We start from the raw sequence: 6,320 nt of genomic DNA, 5'->3' as shown, positions 1-6,320 counted from the left end.
CTTAATTCATTTTGAAATCTGTGTTCATTTAAATATTAATTGTTTGATATTCCCTTGAGTTTAGGCTTGGGCTCGGGCTGATCAACCCATATCTCGGATTCGAGGGGTATCACAACAGACATATATCGTATGTATATATAAGCTAAATTCCAACCCCAATCCTACATAAAAACCAATTCCTCTAATAAAAGGAAAATTAAAAAAAAGAAAGATAATATAATAAATAATACATATATATAGGCATAGTCAGATACTAACGTGATTTTTAGATACGTATATATAATATATATAACTATTTCAATATTACTATTATTACTATTAAAAATAAATAAAGAATAATAGTGATAATAACTATCCATGTATATACATATATACTCATATATATATATACACCATCCATGGGTAATATTCGTACCCATTAATAATCCTATCCAAGTAGTCCATGTGACCCATTTACTTGATTCATTACTACTATCCAAATCCGTTTTTTTTTTAAATATAAAATAATATTTAAATTAATAAATAACTACTCATCATCAAACAACACTTAAACAAATAAACACAACCAAACAAGCACATTAATAAAGCAAGCATACCAGATAACAATTTAAATTAAAAAAAAATCCATCTAAGCACACATAATTTAAATTAAACAACTAAGTCAATTAAATATAGAACAAATAGCCAAATAATCAATTAATCAAATAAAAATATAATTAAAATAATTAAATAAATACCGTGAATATCTTTTTTTAAATTAGGGGCATTACAATACCGATTAAACCAATCAACATAATATATACCCAAAGTGTGCCTACACAAAACCTTCCGGGAAGATGGAGTACTAGGAGAAAAATAGAGGAAGGACTTATCCAAATTAACAAGCTGACCTGTTAAAGCTTCATATTTATCCAGAATTGTTTTGATTCTGCGTACCTTCAGATCATTAGCCTTACAAAAAATAGAGTATCGTAGCAAAAAGCAAATGAGAAATAAGAGGGCATCCTCTGCCCACCTTAAGACCCAGATGCTGAGAATTTCTCCCAAATTCTTGAAACAAAAGGGATAGCCCCTCCATGCACATGAGGAAAAGATATGGAGAAAGAGGGTCGCCCTGTCGGAGACCTCTAAATAGAGTAATATAATCACCCATCTCCCATTAATCAACACTGGTAGGTAACGGAGCTAACACATTCCATCATCCGGTTCACCCACTTCGGATCATAACCAAGAAGACCCATAAATTTACGTAAAAAAACCCAGTTAACTCTATCATATGCCTTGGCCATGTCAAGTTTAAGCGCCATAAAATAAGAGTCTCAATATTTTTTTGATTTAAGAATATGCAAGAGATCATGGGCAAGAACAATATTATCATGAATGAGGCGATTGGGCACAAAAGCACTTTGAGTTTCACTGATAAGAAAAGGAAGAAAGGGTTTTAATCTATTGGCGAGAACTTTTGAATAAAGTTTGTACATCACATTGCAAAGCGAGATTAGTCTAAAGTTTGACGTGATAGTAGGATGACTCACTGTTGGGATGAGGGCCAGATTAGTAGAATTGAGACTACTGGGAAGAAGACCATCATGGATAAATGAATTGAATCCCAAAAAAAGATCAGCTTTAAGCACCTCCCAATTTGTTTGTAAGAAAAGATGAGTGAAACCATCTGGACCTGGTGTTTGATGTAATACCCCTAGATTTTGAAGGAAATATTTAATTAAATAAATTGCATTTAAATGGGTTTAAATGGATTTACTGGTTTAAATTAATTTATTTATTTGTTTGATTTATTGGAATGATGATTGTGTGTGTATTAGGTGCTTGAGTGACTTTGGTTGTATGGAATGATTTTGTTGTTTGTTTGTATATGTGATGTATGTAATTAGTTATTTTAATTATTTGATTTATTTATTTATTTTATTAAATGGATTGGACTTGGAAATGGATTAAAGGATTTGGTAGTGGGCTATATGGGAAGTCTTGGAGGATTTATAGGGTTTAGAGGTCCATGGATTTATGCATGAATATATATATATATATATATATATATATATATATATATATATAGGGATTATATATATATAGTAATTACATATATATATGACGTAAATACATATAATTATCATTATTGTTGGATTTGTTATATATATATATTAACTGGAATATATATATAAATATAGTAAGTATATATATACATCGTATATATGTACTTATTTATTCTGGAGGAGTATATATATATATGTATATATATATTATTTATATGTATATTACGTATATACATATGGGGAGTTGTCAGATTAGGATTAAGAGATTAGGTGTATGTGTATGTGTATAGATAGATATATATATATACCTATTGTGTAACCCTTGGAGGGGGGTTTTAACGTGAGGAAGAGGGGAGGCAAAGAGGGTCTGCCGAGAGAGAGAAAAGAGAGAAAGAGTTGCCAAAAAGGGAGAATCGAGGAAAAAGGAAAGAGAAAAAATTGAACCAAAGGAGAGGCTAGACCAAAGGGCAGTCGGAATTTCAGAACAGATCATAGAAGCTTGCGGCGTCAGTTTCGTTTTGAAACTTCAGGCAAGTTTTCTCTACATCTCCTCTTAGAACCCATGAGTTCTACACCTTGGGTATCATAATTTAGACTGTAAATTGCATGCTAATCACCTAGACATAGGGTTAAAAGCATGGAAGGAAACTGGTTGTATGTATATATATTTATATTATAATGTTTTTGGTTGTTTTGATTTGAATGAAATCATGTTAAATCATGTTTAGAATACGTATATGGATGCATAACTATGTATTAAATCGTCCTAGAATTTAATTAGGATTGTTCTTATACGAATTGGAAGTGAGACGGACAAGTTACAGAGGTTGGATGCTGTCGTCGCGACGAAGAAGACACTTCAGCCCAACTCAGCCGACTAAGTTGGGAACTTAGCTTGCTCAGTTGGGAACTCAGCTTGCTAAGTTGGGAACTCAGCCTGCTAAGTTGGACCACGACCTGGATGTTGGTTTTAATTGCCCAGGATTAGTTTTAAACTTATTTTAACTAATCTAAATAAGAATGATTAATTTAATAATAATTTAAAGGGAAGTTTTGAATGCTTATACGGCTATTGGTTTTGGAAACATGTCTAAACAATTCATTAAATTGTTCTATGAGATTTATCATGTGTTGACATGTTGTAATTGGGATGAAAATCTTAGAGGATTATTTTACATCTTTTTGTGTATGCTTGTATTGTACCTATGTTGCTTATTGTATGCTTTATTGTGCTTTTAATTTATACTTATGGGATATGGTTGATTTGGAGGCATGGATTATTTGCCAAGGTATAAATATTTTGTTATCAATTTTGTATGTAGAGAACATACTATTGGAGGCATGGATTATTTGCCAGAGATATAAATAAATTATCATTAACTAAGTATGGACAAGAACATACTATTGGAGGCATGGATTATTTGCCAAAGTTATGAATAAATTGTCATTAACTAAATATGGACAAGAACATACCATTAGAGGCATGGGTTATTTGTCAGGATATAATTGGAATGTCAATTGGTTAAGTATATATATTATACTTGTGGAGGCTTAGACGAGCTGCCAAAGCATAAATATAATGCTATAGGAATTAGATAATTAAATAAACATATATGGTTATGGTTATGTGAATATGAGGAAATAAAATGCTCCAAGGATTGAGCATGGCATTATTAATGGTTAATTAACCATTTGGATTAATTTTGGGAAAGTAGAGTTCCATGTGATGGAAACGGTGTATGTTAAGGATGGTCGTGTGTATATATATAAATCTATATATATATATTTATTAATTCACGGTTTGGGATTATAGAGATAGTAATTATTATTGGTGATTTTATGTATTATTACTTATCACTATTTATTGAAGGCTAAAATTGGAATTAGGATGGTTGTAGTTAGAGATGTGTTATTCATCGGTTTTCAGGGGCTTGTTAGAGGGAACTTGTTCGTGGGTTTTAACCTACCTTATTTTATTTTTCAGGTTCGTAGAAGTTCAAGTCTCAAGGTTGAGGATTCGTAGTTTGGAGGCTTATCCATCATCCACTCTCATTTATTTCAAAGTAGGATGTTGTTAAGTTATTTGACTTTAGTTTTACTTATAATTTTTGGATTAATGGATATTGGTTAAGGGGTCCTTAAACTATTGGATTCCCGAGTTGTAACCTTTGGAAGATTTTTTGTTAATGGAATTATTATTTATTAGTTTCTTCAGCCTTTTATTTATTCGTTATTATTCATCTTTGTATTCTGTACTTGCTAAATATTAATTGTTTTGATATCCCCTAGTTTTGTGTGCGGACTTGATCAACCCGTGTTCCGAAATTAGGGGTATCACATTTGACAAGATATCCTATTACAATCACTAGAGACTTATGCCATTAAGAATCTCGACAATATATATATATATATATATATATATATTGGATAAATTCAAAATTAATGATCTTTTAAGGTATGGTTTTCGAATATTGCCATTTTTAATATTATAATTTTCTAGTAGAGTTGGCCAGGTAGGGATGGCAACAGGACGGGGCGGGGTTTCCATTCCCCATCCCCATCCCCGATGAATTTTTCAATTCTCATCCCCACCCCCATCCTTACTTAAAATGTCGCCACCATCCCCATACCCGCCTCCGCCCCCGACTCCTTATCCTCGTCCCCGACCCTATAATTTTTTTATTAAAAAAAAAGACACATTTTTTTTCTTATTTTCATATATATACTAAATATAATTTAGTAATAAATTATTATATGTATGGGTATATTAGTAATTTTACACTTAATCGGGGCAGGTTTACTCCATCTCAGCCCCCGCCCCTGACCCCAACAGGAATTCATAATTTGTTGCCATCTTCATCCTTGTTTAGCTAAAAGGATTCCCATTCCCACTATAAACGGGGCGAAGCGGGACGGAGCCCTGGCAGGGATGGGGAATTTGCCATCCCTATGCTCATGGAAGAAGGAGGGTAAAGAAAATGAGAATAAACTATGATGTTTAAAAAATAAGATCGGTAAGAATGATTATAGGGATTGTTTTGTCATTTAATTTTACTTAAAATAAGGATAGAAAGCAAGAGGAGTTTTGTGGGAGGCTCAATAATCTCTCCCATTACAAAAATGTATTGTCAATTTAACTAAAGTAACAAAGCAAAATTACCAAATAAAAAGGTATATAGATTCATATCCGCTCCATTTATCAGGAATACATCGGATTCAGTAATTAATAATAAATTAAGCAAAAGCTAACAACAAAAAGAGCATAACAAGAAAAAATAATAATAATAAAATAGACTACCACACAGCCGAATGACATGCCTTAAAAGGATAACAACGAACTTTACACAATCTCCTCCTCTCTTTTTGCCACTCACTTTTTCACCGCAAGTATTCAATAAAAACGAATCAATATAAAAAAATAAAAAAAAAAGTCATTTTTTTTTTTGGGTCTCAAAACTTTCCATCTCTGATGTGGAGTCTGCAATCTGAATCAGTATTTGCCTCTGGCGCTCTGGTAAAACGTTTTATTTCTATTTTCACACACTTCCAATATACTTGTTTGAAAACACTAATAAATCAGTTGTTTTATATTTGGTGTGAGAGAAAATTTAGTTAATATTTTATTTATTTTGTTATAAAATATTTTTTTACGTCAATATATATATATATATATTTTTGATATTTGACAAATGTTTAGGTTGACGTTAAGATTAAATTTATTACACGGGACATTGAAAATAATTTGCCTAAAATTAGATAAGTTATTTTTATTAAATTTTAATATATTTTTTTTATAAATATTTTACAAATACTAAAAAAAATTAATAAATATTCAAACATACGGAGCCTAAATTTTAAATTTTTTTCAAGCTCCAATTTAAGTAACCAATACAATACTCCTAAACATAATAATAATGTATTTCGTGTCTCAACATATTTTTTTACACAGATTAAACACAAGAAACCTAATAACAATAAATTGAAAGGGTTTTTTTTTTTTTTTGAACAGTTTAAAAAAAAAAAAAAAAGGAATTTTTTTTTAAATTTTGAAACACAAAAACATAAATGATTATTTCATATTTCAAAATATTGTTTTTGTATTAAAATGTAAATGAAACGTGTGGTATATATATATATATATATATATGCATTAAAATATACTGCATATATTTGTTTTTTAATACAGTCATATATGATTTCTAATACGTATTATTTATACTTTAATACACTTTCAGTCTTTTAATATAGTTGAAATACAAATATGTTATG

The sequence above is a fragment of the Cornus florida genome, unplaced genomic scaffold, assembly GCF_030987335.1.
Source record: "Cornus florida cultivar Cherokee Brave unplaced genomic scaffold, ASM3098733v1 CherokeeBrave_3.0.0_Hap2_Chr08, whole genome shotgun sequence".
Classification (NCBI taxonomy): domain Eukaryota; kingdom Viridiplantae; phylum Streptophyta; class Magnoliopsida; order Cornales; family Cornaceae; genus Cornus; species Cornus florida.
The sequence above is the reverse complement of the archived record's forward strand: the minus strand, read 5'-3'. Positions refer to the sequence as shown.